The 16,636-nt window shown below is 42.9% G+C and overlaps 1 pseudogene; it reads right to left on the bottom strand.

The window, feature by feature from the left end:
• Positions 1-16,636, bottom strand: part of LOC145415045 (glutamate [NMDA] receptor subunit 1-like) — a 349,695-nt pseudogene that overhangs the window by 94,060 nt on the left and 238,999 nt on the right.

Genomic DNA, 16,636 nt, shown 5'->3' with positions numbered 1-16,636 from the left:
CCTCTGGTTTATATTAAAACTTCAAGAAAATTTTCTTCATGAAAAACTGGCCAAATGCAGTGTAATAACTGCATGTCTTTGAGTAAAAGTTTGTTTCCTTCCATGCATATTGATCAAACCATTTAAAATAGCCTACTAACTTAAGAGGCAAGGAAACTCACTTGGAAGGCTGGAGTAAGGTGCTTAATGGCAGGGATGGGGATGTAATTTCTGAGGCAGGTGGTGAGGTTACTGCACTCTGCCACCTCTGGCACCTCCACCCTCCTCAGCCTCTGCTGCCTCCACCTCTCCACACAACACATCCATCCTGTGCTGCATCTCTTCTGTCTGCTGCTCCTGCACAGGCCCACAGAACTCCTCATCCTCAAGCAGGTCCATGATGGCATCTTTACTGGGTTGTGCTCCAAGCTCAGCTGCCCCAGCTGCTTGCACTGGGCTTTCCACCTCTTCCACTTCACGGGGTCGGCTAAGGTAGCAGGTTATCAGAGCTTGCTGTCTTGCATTCACTTTCTCATTTAACACATTGTTTATCAGCTTTGGTAATGCAGAAACACAGAACAGGCACTCTTATTTGCTGGCAAACTCTGCTAGGTTGACTTCCTCCTGCAGATTTTGAAAGGAAGCAACCACGATGAAAGTGATGATGTTGCTGGAGTTTTGTTGTCTTCTTTTGGCTTCTCTACTCACTGCTGCTGTTCCATATCGTCCTCCTCCAACTCCAACATTTCTCTAATAGACACTGTTGGTATGTGGCCAACCAAGTGCTCCAGTTCACTGTTGATTGCATCAGCAAATCTGGGAAGTCCGAGCGCGCAGTTTGTTTACGTTTTTCTCACCATGAATGGAGGGGCTTTTGTGCGAAACCTGGTGTTTGAGAATATCTGCAGGCCAACGCTAACCATGAAACTGTAAACGATGATGTTGCTAAACCTGGGACTTCAATGTACACCATAAGTGTAAATACAGTCAGCTCTCACTTAATGTGCGATCTCAGTGTGCAAACCTCTCATAATACGAAATGCAACTTTTGAGGCCAGGAAATGGTCAAAAAGTGAAAATGACAGATATAACGCAGGTTAAAACACCTGCCCATTTTTTTTAAAAATGTACTATGCTGCAACAGTAGGGATTACGCTGCCTGAGGGCACAAATTATGGTAAAAAAGCCATTATGCGAAAAAATTGGTCATAATGCAGTGGGAACAGACATAACGCGGGCAGCACAGTCATAGCGTGGGTTGCATCAGCCAATGACGTATGGATGTCACGTGTCTGCATGGGGTGTCATCACGGTTCACTGAGCATTCCTACCCCACTTGAGCCTACCCTCTCCCCTTGCTCTGGCTGCACACATGCTGTGTGTTATCTTTGCTCTTTTTTTTGGCCATCTGGAGACCAGTAGGAGTCCTGCCCTGCCTCAGAACCCCATTCCCCCTCCTCCAAGGAAGCCCACAATCTCTTCAAGGTAAGGAATCCTCCAGTGTTTTTATGTAATCAAGTCATTATTAGGTAGGTAAATGTCCTGAGAAAAATCCCTGAAAATTGCCCCAAAAGGTGAACTTGGGGCTGGCTTGGGTTCCTTGAAATCCTTTAACATGTCAACATATGGCCCTATAACGCAAAAATCTCATAAAGAGGGACCTCCCAGGGACAACATTCGCATGTTCTGTGGGAGCTCGCTGTATACTTTGGAAGGCGTGACTGAAGGTAAACAAGAATAAATCTCTGTAGCACCAACCAATCAGTTTGGTACACCTGAGGAGGATGGGAATGCTAGTGTTAAGGGAGCTGATGCTCCTGTCTCACTAACCATCAGGATATCATGACCATCCTCCTTTGCTAACCTTTTTCAGCTGGACACTAACATGGTGAGTAAACCAGCATACTCTCCTAAACACATTTCTCTATCTACAATATCCCACATGACCGTACATGCACTTTACATACTACACAACATACCCCACTATGTCACCGTGGTTTATAACAACAAGGACGTGGGACCACAAAACTTTGCCCCTGGTATCTGGTGGGCAGACACAAGGGGAGGAATGGTGCAGGCTCTACCAGCACAGATTTTGGGACTGGGGTGCAATGGGGTTCAAATCTGTGCCAGAGGGAATAGGGCAATGTGACTCCCAGGCTGCTGCTTCCACTCAATACAGAATGGCCTAACCTGGGAGTAGCATTCCAGGAGGCTATCATATCACTGAGTGTGTAATGGCTGGGCAATTACAGTGCAAAAGCATACTTGAAGGGTGTCCCAGTAACTGTCCTGACAGGGTGCCCTGAGGTCACTGTCATAGTTATTGACCACAGTTGGTGGGTTATGGGTCCCAGGTCCCATGTCTGAACCTAGGATTCTGCAGGTGGGTGGGACAGGTGGTCTGTCTCCTCCCTTATTTTACCTGACTTATGACAAAAATGAGAGACAGAAAAAGTAGCAATCCCATGGGTGAAGCAGCTCAAGGATATGAAGGGGTACACGGGAATGTGCATATGGTAAGAGGAATACGGAAGGAGAAAATATACTCGAATTTGAAGAGGCAATGACCATGAGTGTGTGCAACACGCATTTTATGAAAAGATAATGTAGGTTGACTACATACGAGTCTTGGGGTAGTAATAGCCAGACTGCCTATTGCTTGGTCAGGAGGGCTGATAGGAGGTTGGTGATGGATGTTAAAGTTATTGGGAGTGAAGAATGTATGCAACAACATATATTACTGATATGTGATATGATGCTTAAGTGCAGCTAGTGAAGAAGAGGACCATCTATGCACCCAGGAAGATAATATGGAAGTTGAAAAACCATGCAGTTAGGGATGCCTTCTATAAAGAGACATGTAGAGTTGTAACTGAACAGAGAACTGCTGACAGAATTGTTCATGAACAGTATGGAGTTCTCAAGAACAGTCTCTTGAGAGTTATTGATTCAGTGTGTGGATAAATAAGGAGCCCTCCATGATATAAGGTAACATGGTGGCAGGATGAGGGTGTTGAAGTGGCAGTTTAGGAGAAATGAAGACTTTTCTGGGAATAGAAAAGGGGTGGAATATTTGGCTGCCAGGATAGAGCTAGAAAGGAGGTATGTAGGGTAAAATCTGCATCTCAGAGATTTTTACTGGATAACCTAAATAATGTGGAATGGAAGAATATGGTATTTAAGGTGGCAAATCAGAAGATGGGGGAAACCAGGGATATCACAAGTGAGCAGTGTATCAAGAATGATGAAGGAAAGGTAGCGATGGACTGCGAGGTTATTAGGGACAGATGGAAAGAGCATTATAAATGACTGCTGAATGAGTAGTTTGACTGGAACAGGGAAGGTTTGGAGTCAGTGGGTCCAATGTTTGGCACCTGGCTTTTTATTAATGCTGCTACTGTGATTATGGCAATAGGTAGGATGAAGCTTGGGATGGAGTGGTGGGTGTGTCTGGGTTGACTGCTGCAATGCCGAAGGCCTCAGGAGATATAGCAGTGGGTTTAGTTACTGATTGGATAAAATCGATTATATATGAGTGTGCTGTCCCAGGTGGCTGGTTGACAAGTGAGATTGTAAATGTGTATATGAGGAAGGGTGATGCCCTGGAAAGAGGAAATTATGGAGGTATAAAACTTTTGGACAAGATAATGAAGGTAATGGAGAAAGAGTCCTTGAAGGCATGATAAGGGAAAGAGTGAATACTGATGAGATGCAGTTTGGGTTTGCCAGGCAAAGAGACGATTGATGAAATATTCATTTCTGACAGATTCAAGAAAAATACAGTACCCTCGTGTCCAACACAGTAATATTGTCATGCACGGGTCCCGTGTTGGACAAACAACAGAGCTCATGAGGAAAAATGAATTATGTCAGCAACCCTACGTAAAGTCACCCTAAATACCTACCATATACCTATACATATATTGGTACTACTGTAATTATAATAAATGGTACTGTACTATGAATGATAACTAACCTTTTAGGATAGTGTTGGTGGGCTTGCTGGGAATGGAAGGTGATATCCGAGGCTGCAGGTAGTCCTACTGGGTCCCTGAAGGATGACTGCTGGCATCACTAGCGGATAATGGCTGCTGCTCCTCCTCAACCTCCCTCATAAATCCTTTGAAATTCCTCTCCCCTTTCTTCTGCCTCTCAATGAATTCTAGCTTGGTGGCCTGAGGGAGGTGCCATCGCTTCTTGGGGTTCTCAGAAGGCTTCCTAGGCATTGTGAGCAGGGTAAAATGCAGCAGCAAGGGCAGAAAATGAAGCATGAAAAAAGCACCATCCAATGTGAATTATGCGACTGAGTGGCGCTGTGGCGGAAGAAATTTAAACAAAACATCACATAGGAGCAGAGGTATTTTTCACTGAGTGACATCACGATCATGTCACGATAGCATGCGGGGAAGGCTACTTGATCGAAAGTTTTGAGTCAGCGTCACGGGAACGTCGAGTATGACCGTGTTGGACCAGGGGTGATCGTGCTAGAGGTGAACTCTGCGGATTTCGCCCACTTCTTGGAGCTCCGTCAGTGTTATGCTTACGCACCCATTTTACAGTATTTAAATCATATTAAATCGTACTAATTTTTTGCTCTCCGTGCTGGATGCGAATCGTGCTGGACAAACACGTGTTGGACGCAAGGGTACTGTATATAGGAAAGAAAAGAGAGCTTTGTGACATAGTTCAATGGAACAGACCAGACCTTTTTTTTTTCTTTCTTTTTTTTTTTTTTTTAGAAGGATTTTGATAGAGCCCCTCAAGAGGTGGTAAAGTGGGCAATGAAACTTTGACTTCGAGGAATGGCTGGTTAGAGTGGATATGGCTATGTATGAGATCCGTTCAGAAAGTATCTGATCTTAGGGTTAAAAAAATTAATAGCTAACCTGTTGAACTTGGACACAATTCCCCCTCAAAGCTTCTGACTTGACACAAGCAGTCCAGCATTCTTTCCACTGCCTGAAACATTTTTCAAAGTCAGTTTTTGGTATTTCCTGCAGGTCCTTCATTGCATTCGTCATGATCTCTTCTCTCGGATAAATATTGCTCAAGACATGTTAAAGTATGCAAATCATGATCCAGACTTTCTGAAGGCTGTTATCACTGGAGATCAGATGTGCGTGTATGGGTACAACCCAGAAACCACAGCACAATCATTCCAGTAGAAGTATACAGGGTCACCTAGGCCAAAAAAGCACGACAGGCCCACAGCATGGTGAAACGCACCCACATGCCGACAGTTTTTTTCGACTACAATGGTGTTGTGCATCACAAATATGCACTAGACGGTCTAGCTGTCAACTAACATTACTCCCTCGACATTATCTGTTGTCTTTGTGACGTAGTTCAATGGAACAGACCAGACCTTTGGAAAGCGGCAAGTTGGAAGCTGCACCATGACAATGCCCCGGCCCATTCTTTTCAACTGATTCATAAATTTTTGGCGAAGCACAACATCCCACATGCCTGGCAGGCTCCCTCCTCACAAAACATGGCTCAGTGCAACTTTTGGCTATTTCCCAAGCTCAAAACTCCAATGAAGGGTTCCCAATTTGAGACAAGAAAAGAGATTATGATGAAAGCAATGAAGTACCTGCAGGAGATACCAAAATCTTACTTTGAAAAATATTTCAGGCAGTATAAAGAATGCTGGGCTACGTGTGTCAAATCAGAAGGGTCCTTCTTGGAGGGGGATTAGTGTCCTAGCTCAACAGGTAAGCTATCTACTCTTTCAGAGCCAAAGGTCGGATACTTTCTGAACAGACCTCATAAGTGAGTGCTCGCACCCAGGTGAAAGTGAATGGAAATTTGAGCGATGAATTTTCCGTGAAAGCTGCTGTGCGTCAGGCGTCAGTCTTGAACCCCTTATTCTTTGTCATGGTATTTGTAGCTCCCTTATGACTTCAGAAGTGGACTCCCATGGATGATGATGTATGCTGATGACTTGGTGTTGATTGCAGAAAATGAAAGCGAGGTGGAGGAAAGATTTTAGGAAGCGGAGAGATGGAATGGGGCACTTGAAGTTTGAGAATAAATGCGGATAAAACAGAAGTGATGATATTTGGGGCTGGTAGTGGTACTGTCAAAGCAAAGGGAGTGTGGCCATGTGCAGTTTGCCACAAGGTGGTAGAAAGTAACTCCAGCTTGTGCGGAGTTTGTGATAAGTGGGTGCATTAGAGCCGTAGTGGTACTTGAGGTAGACTGTGAAATAATGCTGATTTTGTGTGTGTGGCGTGTTGAGGAGAGCACAAAGAGATTGTAGTGCACAAAAGGACTGATCTTGTTGGAGAGTCTCCTGAGAGTGTGGAGGAGCTTTGTTATTTGGGAAACATGTTAGACGCTGAAGGTGAGGCTGGAGCTAATTCTTGACTTTTTGTTTTCATGTCACACCAAAGTCTCACACCAATATATATATATATATATATATATATATGAGGCGTCTAGAACCAAAGGGGCATCGGCGCCAAAAGGTACTTTTGAGTTATGACGCTTTAAAGTTGTGTTTATGGCAACGTCATAACCAAAAGGCAATAAACAAACCTTTTATACATCAAAATTATCATCAGCGCCTATGCTCTACATGTAAAGCCAAAAAAACAAAACAATAATAACTGTAACCACAAAATAGGCAGTAAACCAAACCCCCAATTTATAAATGGGCATAATAACATATTGTAGGGATTTAAAAACATAGCAGAAAAAACATCAACGAATGTATTAATGTACAAAACTTTATTAATTGAAGATTCCAGTTCACTTAATATTAATAAACGAATAATTATTACTGTAATTTCACGTTTTTGACAACTAAAACTGAAATCAGTGCAGTTATTATTTTTCCTCTACCATATTATATTGAAATAATAACATTAAAAAAAAAAAGTAGTGTAGTGCTTAACCCCTTAACCACGGGGCGTCACTTCCGTGACGCTTGGGAGCAAGGGATCATACCGCGGGGCGTCGCTTTTGTGATTCTGTGTTATTTTGAATTCACCCGGGCTTCCAAGTGGGGGCTTGTATCATCTATCAGTACTGCCAATGTCCAACACTAGTCAGCACTCCTAATCTCATCTGTACTCCCATCCATTGTTGACAATTTAGCCATTTCTCCCCGTTCTTGACTCCCCTCCCTACCCCCCCTCCATTACCCTATCCTCTCGCCTGCCCGGCCGTGTTACGCTAAGTAAATCTTCCCTGGAATTTTTCACTGATTTCATCCATTGAAATAAGTCCTATGTCGTATTCTTATACCAAATAATATATACAAGAAAGAAATAAGGTAAGTGAGAGTGCCATACACCTGGAATTAGCTAATTATCACCTGACAACACCTCACGTGCACTCGTTCGCTAATTTTCGCTGTTTTTTTCCCCTTGAAATATGCCGTATAATCTATTTTCGTAATAAATATACATGTAAGGAGGGAAGGGAGAAGCCTAAGTGATATTTACATTCACCTGGAACTACCTAATTTATAATGTATTGTCTAGATTTCCTGCCAATCATATCAGTGCTAGACAAAGCTGTTTCAAGATTTAACATTGGTAGCTCTGAATATATATCTCCTAAGTAGGCCTCTAATCTATTTTCGTAATAAATATACATGTAAGGAGGGAAGGGAGAAGCCTAAGTGATATGTACATTCACCTGGAACTACCAAATTTATAATGTATTGTCTAGATTTCCTGCCAATCATATCAGTGCTAGACTTAGCTGTTTCAAGAACCAATATTGGTAACTCTGAATAACCCCTAAACAGGCCTCCACGCTGGCCCTCCGTTATCAGTTTACTCTCATCTTCCGAAGCGAGAGTACGTATGTTTCTTCTTGCTGACTTCAAGGCCTTTTTTCACCCCCATGCAAATGGCCCTGTGACCTTTACCCCCTACTAAACCTCGTGTGGAAAGAGGTAAAGGGCTGACAATTGATAAAAGAGTGACTACGATCTTTCTATTGAGTAAAACAGTGCAAGTGGAATTGTAAATAATGTGTAAACAGCAAGTGAAAGTAATGAATGTAAATATACGTGAACAATGGAAAATAGTTTTATAAGTTATTTCAAGTGACAGTGCACAACACAGTGTAAATAAAATAGAAATGTAAATAACGTAAATAAAATAGAGAACGTAAATAGAAATGTAAATGAGTAGTATTATAAGAATACGAGTATATACCCTAGGAGTAATGAAAGTGAAAGTTTCACTCTAGCATGTCTGAATGCTATGAGTTATGAGAGTGAAGATGAAAGTGACATTCACTCTCAATGCCAGTATACAGGACGAGAAAGTGAATGCTACGTATTTTACTGAAAGAAATTGAATCCCTACAGTGACAATAAACTAATACTACTGAAGGAAACTTATGGATAAAGACTGTAGATATATATAAGTGTTATATAGTAATAGAAATATAAAGTGTGAGGGGTTTTATGAATAATAAATGACAGAGTAACAAAAGCGAACTAGTGCCAGTGCGACGATCAGACGCGCTCGTAATTTCCATTGCTTTCACAGTGTTTTTTTTTTTAGTATGGATCCCAAACTACTTGAAAATTGTAGAATAGTGTTTATAGTGTTTGTATCTTGCTGTGGTAATCATATTACGGGTTGTCGGGAAGTGTAAAGTGGAGACTTCGTTACCCTACTTCAGAGGTCTCCACAAGTCCTACGGTAACCAACGAAGGCTCAACAATCATTCCAGGAGAAAGCTGAAGGTATGTGCCATAAGCATATGTAATTTTATTATTCTAGGACTAATAACTGATTTTTGGCAAATATTTTTTGAGAGTCTGTCGGAGCCCAAATAACCCCGCGGCACACGCAAGTCATTGGTAAACAAGACCGCGGTGTAGGGGTTAAGTAAATTGAGAAGGGGTAGTGGGGGGTTAAATGGTGGGGTCATCATCTAGGAGATCGACATCCAACTCTGCCTCCTCGGTGCCACGCCCCCTCCCACTGTCTCCCCTCACCACTCTCTTTTCCTCTTCCTTTCTACCTTTTTCCACTTCTCCACACACTTCTGACACTTACGAGAGGTTATAGGAACCACCTCCTCACTGTAACTATGTGATGAACTCATCTTGTCACCCTCCCTTCAACCCCAATAACAATAGCTCATCTTGTCACCAATAATCCATGATAAATGGGGTAAAAATCAAATATATAATAATTATACACCTCAGTGAACACGGGAGGGAAGCCTCACTGGCACACCGGGCAGGCCACAGGCTTGCTGATTGGCTGCTCTGGGGGAGTGGCAGAGAGTGACAATGCTGATTGGTTTGGGCTATGTGGCTTAGATGCCTGCCTGCTCTGATTTGTTCGCCCGGCAGCATGGACAAACCCACGTGACTTTGAGCCCCTCTACCACTGTCCAGAAGTCCGAATCTTGTATGGCAACCAGTGCTGTCACTGAGAAGAGGGTTAAGCCTGTTGTCTCCCCTACCTAACTCAAAACCAGTATATTGGTGGGGATGCCCCTGTGGCTCTAGATGCCTCATATATATATATATATATATATATATATATATATATATATTAAATGCAAGGAAGAAGAAACCAAAGGCCAGGAGCCCACACCGGTCCTTCCAAGAAAAAAAACAAAAACAATACAACAGAGGGCCAAATTCAAGATCCAATAATTTCGAGAAGCCTGGACACAATGCGTCTGAAAGACTGCAGATCATAGGAAGTAGGAAATACAGACAAAGGGAGACAGTTCAACAAAAGACCTGTTGCATAAATAAACGACTGCCGCTTCCGCCCAATAGAGAGGGGCCCGAACCTAGAAGTAGCGCCCCAGGAGGCTGCCCTATCAGTGGGTGTATAATGGTGGGATAGTTGCAGTGCCAAGATGCGCTTGGAGGGTGTCTCTGCAGCTGTCCTGGCAGGGTGCCCTGAGGCCACTACCACAGCCACTGGTAAGCTGGTGGGGTAGGGGTCCCAGATCCATTGCCTGGACCTGGGACTGTGCAGTGAGTGGGACCTGTGCTGTGTCTGTCCCCCTTTATTATTACTGAAGATGACAAAACAAAATAAGTTTCAAAGCAAGCCTGAGGACAGTAAATCACCCATGGGATGAGGGTGGGTTCATGGAATGTGGGAAGTTTGAGGGGAAGAGCAGGGGAAGTCGTTGAAGCATTCAGTAGGAGGTGGGTGGATGTTGCGTGTTTGCAGGAAGTCCGCTACAGGGGTGGATCAGCCAGAAAGATTGTTGGGAAGGACTGTTGCTATAAGTTGTTTTGGCAGGGGGGGACAGACGGATATGGAGGTGTTGGTGTGATGGTTGCGGAGAAATGGGTGGAACATGTTATGAATGTTTTGAGAGTAAGCGATAGGATATTGGTAGTGAAAATTCTGTTGGGAAGAAAGATAGCTGCGATTATATTGGCATATGCTCCACAGGCAGGATTGGATGAATCAGAGAAAGATAGATTTTGGGATGATTTAATAAGTGTAGTGGGTGGTATGCGGGATGATGAGATAGTGATTTTGGGAGGGGACTTAAATGGTCATGTAGGTGAAGCAGCACAAGGTTATGAAGGAATGCATGGGGGATATGCGTATGGTCTAAGGAATGCACAAGGGGAAAGGATACTCGAGTTTGGGGAGGCAACGGACATGATTGTGTGCAACTCATATTTTAGGAAAAGAGACAGTAGGTTAATTACGTATGAGTCTGGGGGAAATATCAGTCAGATAGATTATTTTCTGGTTAGGAGGGCCAATAGGAGGTTAGTGAGGGATGTTAAAGTTATAGGAAGTGAGGAGTGTGTGCAGCAGCACAAACTATTGATTTGTGATATGGTGCTTAAGGAATGAGTGATGAAAAAGAGGACTTATGTACCTAGGAAGAAAATACGGAAGCTGAAAAACCAAGTAGTAAGGGATGCCTTCTATAGTGAGTTGAGGAGAGTGGTGGCTTAACAGGGAGCTGTAGACAGAGGCGTTAATGAACAGTACAGAGCTCTCAAGACCAATTTCTTGAGAGTTACTGCTGTGACATGCGGCTGGACAAGAGGACCACCAAGACATAAAGTAACTTGGTGGTGGGATGAGGGTGTTAAGGAGAAAAGAAGGCTTTTCCGGGAATGGAAGAAGGGTGGTAGCGAAGAGGAATATTTGGCTGCCAAGCGTAGGGCTAGAAGAGAGGTATACAGGGCAAAGTCTGAGTCACAGAGACAATTACTTGATAACCTAAATCATGGGGAAAGGAAAAATATATTTAGGGTGGCAGGTCAGGTGAAGAGGGATAATCGGGATAGTATAGGTGAGCAGCGTGTGAAGAATGATGAAGGAAGGGTAGTGGTGAACAGTGAGGATATTAAAGATGCATGGAGAGAGCATTATAACCGGTTGTTGAATGAGGAGTTTGACTGGGACAGGGAAGGTTTGGAGCCAGCAGATTGATACTGCTACTGTGAGTGAGGCAATAGGCAGGATGAAGGTGGGGAAGGCAGCAGGTGTGTCTGGGTTGACTGCCGAAATGTTGAAGGCCTCAGGCGATAAAGGGGTGAGTTTTGTCACTGACCTGATAAATAGGATTATTTATGAGTGTGTTGTCCCAGATGGTTGGCTGAAGAGTGTAATTGTAAATGTGCATAAAGGGAAGGGTGATGCCCTGGAAAGAGGAAATTATAGAGGTATAAAGCTTTTAGATCAGATAATGAAGGTAATGGAGAGGGTTTTAGAAGGTATGATTAGAGAAAGAGTGAATATTGATGAGATGCAGTTTGGGTTTATGCCAGGTAGGGGGACCACTGGTGCCATATTCACTGTTCGACAGCTTCAGGAAAAATATATTGGTAGGAGAAGGGATCTTTATTTTGTTTTTGTTGATTTGGAAAAGGCCTTTGACAGTCCCTAAGGAGGTCGTGAAGTGGGCAATGAGAAAGCTTGGCTTGGAGGAGTGGCTGGTTAGGGTGGTTATGGCCATGTATGCGGGTGCTCACACCTACGTGAGAGTGAATGGAAATTTGAGTGATGAGTTTTCCGTGAATGTTGGTGTGCATCAGGGGTCAGTCTTGAGTCCCATGTTGTTTATCATGGTACCTGAAGCCCTTTCACGTGACTTCAGAAACGAACTCCCGTGGGAGTTGTTGTATGCTGATGATTTGGTGTTGATTGCAGAGAACGAAAGGGAGGCGGAGGAAAGGTTTAGGAAGCGGAGAGATGGTATGGGGCAAAAGGGTTTAAGGGTAAATGCAGATAAAACAAAAGTGATGATATCTAGGGTTGGTGGCGGTACTGTCAAAGACGAGGGAGAGTGGCCATGTGCAGTTTGCCACAAGGGCGTAGGAAGTAATTCCATCTTGTGCAGTGTGTGTGATAAATGGGTGCATAAGAGATGTAGTGGTATCAGAGGTAGACTGCGAGATAATGCTGATTTTATGTGTATGGCGTGCCAGGGTGAGCAGGTGGCGATTGTCAGATGTGAAAGGATTGAACTTTCTGGTGAATCTCTTGAGTGTGTGGAAGAGTTTTGTTATTTGGGAGACATGTTGTGTGCTGGAGGTGGGGCTGGAGCTACCTCTGTGGCTAGGGTGAGAAGTGGTTGGAAGAAGTTCAGGGAGCTCTTGCCTCTCCTGACATTGAGAGGACTCTCCCTATGTGCTAAGGGGTCTTTGTATGAAGCATGTGTTAGGAGTGTAATGCTGTATGGTAGTGAGACCTGGGCAGTGAAGGAGGAAGATATTCGCCGGCTCAGACGTACAGAAATGACAATGATTAGGTGGATGTGCAGTGCGTCCCTGCATCCAAGGCCTGGAGGGGCTGGGTTTACAATGGAAGAGTTGAGAGGTAGGATGGGACTGGAGTGTATTGGTGTTGTGATGAGGAGAGGTAGATTGAGGTGGTTTGGACATGTGGAGAGGATGGGGGATGATAACTGGGTGAGGAAGGTGAGAAGTGTTAATATTGGGGGTGCGGTTATGAGGGGTAGACCGAGAGAGACGTGGGACGAGGTCATTAAGTGTGACCTTAGGGTTAAGGGACTGAACAAGGAGGCTGCAATGGATCGTGCAGCGTGGAGAGCCACCATTAGGTGACCAAGGCCGTCACATGCAAGCATGCAGGAGCCTTTAAAAATGAAAGTGAAAACGAAAACGAAAACGAATAACGGTTAACTCTTGCATTAAAAGGGATGAGAATTAGTTGCTAGACAGGTGCTACGCACACGTCGTAGAGGTGGAGACAGTTCAGAGGAGCAGCGACCACTGATGTAGCGACAGAAAAGAGATAAAGATGCAACAGTGCAGTGAAGAGACAAAGGTTGAAGGGAGCCAGTAAGAGGAGGAGAGTTGACGAGACGAAAAGCCTTTGACTCCACCCTATTGAGAAGAGCTGTATGTGGGATGCCTCCCCACATGAAAGCTGTACTCTACACAGGGGCGAATAAAATCAGTGTATAAAGTCAACAACTGTGCGGGAGTAAAGAAGGTACGGAGTCATCTTAGCACACCTAATCTCTTGGTAGTTGAATTTACAAGAGATGCAATATGATCTTTCCATGATAAAATCTGAGAGAATGAAATCCTAAGTATGTTTAAGGATGATGCAGGATTAAGCTGGATATAATTAAACATTAGTGGGTACTCCTGTGGAAGATTTTGTCCCGTTGACAGATGTAAGAACTGAGTCTTTGATGCATTAAAAAGAACCGAGTCTTTGATGCATTAAAACAAGATTATTTTTACCCCAGTCAGAGATACAAGCCAAGTCAAACAATAGGTGTGCCAGAGCCTCATCGCTTGTTTGTTGAAGTACCTGCTTGCATATACTCTACCGACTTTCTCTATTCCCCTACTGCTACTTCAGCTTCTGCACTCTGCCAAGCTGTAAACCTTTTACTAGTTGTACCCTAGCAACATCACACACAACTTTATCATTGCTAACCAAACACTCACTTGATGCTTCCACTAATTTTCCATATCCTTTTCCTCTTAATTCATTGACTTTTCTTCTACCTTTACCTGGTACTGTCTGCTACTGCTCTGTTTCTTAGCTTCTCCACTTTGTCTATCACTATGACCAGTTTTCTCTTCATCCACCATGCTCTTTCAGTTTTATCTTGCATACCATATTCATAAAATCAGATACACCTCTCACATCAACACTCCCAATCACCCTTCTACAAGCTCATAATCAATCAGGCTCCTTTCACCATTGTCTTTAGTCTTGCTGTATCACATATCTTTGTGTCCATTTGTGCTTAAATTATTAAATACAAATACATTAACTTCCTTTCCCGACATATGTCTTTGGTTCATAATCATTCCCCCAAGTATTCTGTAACAATCCATAATGTCATTCACAGGACAATTCATGTCATCCATTACAAACACTCAACAGCATGTTGTACTGTACTTTTCTAACATATATCCATTCCCCAATTACCTTGTTTACTCTATGAATCACTGTACTTTAAGTAGGATAAAAGAAAAACAGCCGTTCATTAGACTGCAATACAGAATACTTGCACGTCCTTGTTAAGTTCAGATAGACAATAAAGGCTACTGATATCTGATGAATCTTCTGTATAATCAAGTTAATAATTACTGTATGATGCACTGTATCTGTATTTTTCTGTGTATGTCATGAACCTTGATAAGACTGTTAGATGAAATGGATAAAGGTATTATGATGAAAAGATAAAGGCATCAAAAAGAGTAGTATATCTTACTCTGGCATCGTTGATACCGGTGAGTGAAGTCTGGGGCCGGTCCAGCACAAGGAAGGCAGCCAGGTTGGCAGTGTATGAAGCTACGATGATCATGGCGAACCCAGCCCACACCATCCCTAACACCCTGGCACTGAAGCTACGTGGAGTGCCTGTCAAACACATGATCAGTATCATTAGTACTGGATAGTACTGCAGTGGTGCTATGCATATACCAGCAGGGTTGTGATGCCAAATACAGTTGTTAATATTGTTGCTTTATTTGTCTGCAACTGCACTTGCAATGAATCAAGACTATATTTTTATGGGGGTACCAGGTACTTTAAATCACATCACTTAACCCCTTCACCCTAAAGAGTTTCTAAAATTAATTAAATCATCTGGCATTGGCCACCATTAAATCCATCCATCCATCATCCAATCCAATGTCACCCCATACAGAGCGTAGGAACCTGGGGCTAAGCAAGTAGGTCCTGATATTTACAATGAGGGTGACCAGCCTCACTCATCCCTGAGTAGCATTAAGTGGGCAATAAACCCCAATCACCCTTTGGATACAAACCTACACAGGCTCAATCCGATTGGAGCATCTTAATTACCCACTAAACCACCAGGCACCATAATTTCATTATATGGTTGCCATCCAGCATAGTAAATGGTTTCCTGGTGTACTGAAAACCATTTGGCTCGTCACTCAGTGTAGAGTCACCCATAGGCAAAGGGAAGAGGAAAGAATGAAGTAAAGAAAGAAAGAAGAGGGAGTGTAAATCACCCACTGGCAGAAGAAAAAGGAAACCATGAAGAAAAGAAAGACAAAAGAGGAAGGATAGAAGAGAGGAAAGGGCAGACATCCAAAGCAGCACTATATTGAGTGAGTGGATGGTGAGCACCCACCATTAAAAGTATATCCTTGAGTTGAACAGGAGTAAGTGTACCTATATTCTCCAGTTACCTGTATTTAACCGTACCAAAATATTAGCCATAAACTAATATAACAGAAAGTAGAGTACGCTGATCCCTACGAATTTTTCATACTGATTATGGTGATGGACAGCCATTATCTTCATAGTACTGTATTTGTAACTCCATTATCATCTTAGAAGTTAGGCTTACCTTCACCAATCCCACTGTTGAGCAAAACTCCCCAAGCAAACCAGATGGCTGAGGAGAGGTTGAGTGCATCCTCTTCTGTTCCATCTGTGTTGGCTACTTTGTACCTGCAACACCCATACACACTTCATATAAAGAAAAGTGTACTTAAAAAAATATATATATATATATATGTTATCCAATGAACAAAAGAGGCAAATGAATAATATAATCAGACCAATTATGAACAGCTTTATCATCAACATATTTACATATTGCACAATAGGGGAAATTTGGTGGATTACAGTAATACCTCACCTGCCAAAGGGACTAAACCTGTCAAGAAGGTAGAGTACAAGGGCAACCACATGCACAGACACCATGACTAGGATCCACAGTGTGTTGCGAAATGGCTGCAGGAATGACACTAACGTGGAATACCGAGGTTGCTGGTGAAGAGAAAAAGAAAGATTTGTACCACATTTCACAAAATGATCACAGGATTAATCCGTTTATTTTTCCACTGGTTTCAGAGACAAAGTTCACTTATGCAAACAAAACTTGGATGGGCACATGTAGCTGCTTCTGAAAGAGATTGATGGGTAAAAAAAAAAAAAAAAGAAAGAAAAAAAAAAGAAGAAAAAAAAGAAAAAGAAAAAAAAAAGCTTTGTTTCTCCAACACTGATGACACCTGAGGGTGACAGAAGCTTAGATAAGAAGAGAGGTAGCCTTAAAAGCAAAAAAGGAGGCACAGAAGATGCTTCAGAAAAATGTGTCGAGAGAGAGAGAGAGAGAGAGCAAAACAGTTCTTTCTACAGCTCACAAAAGGTTCAGCTTTGCCTATGCTGGCCAAAGTAAACATCATCTCACCCACTGAGTAGTAGCAGGA

This window comes from Coenobita brevimanus, chromosome 101 (genome assembly GCF_032717465.1).
Source record: "Coenobita brevimanus isolate Jiangsu-jjx chromosome 101, ASM3271746v2, whole genome shotgun sequence".
NCBI lineage: Eukaryota > Metazoa > Arthropoda > Malacostraca > Decapoda > Coenobitidae > Coenobita > Coenobita brevimanus.
The sequence above is the reverse complement of the archived record's forward strand: the minus strand, read 5'-3'. Positions and strand labels throughout refer to the sequence as shown.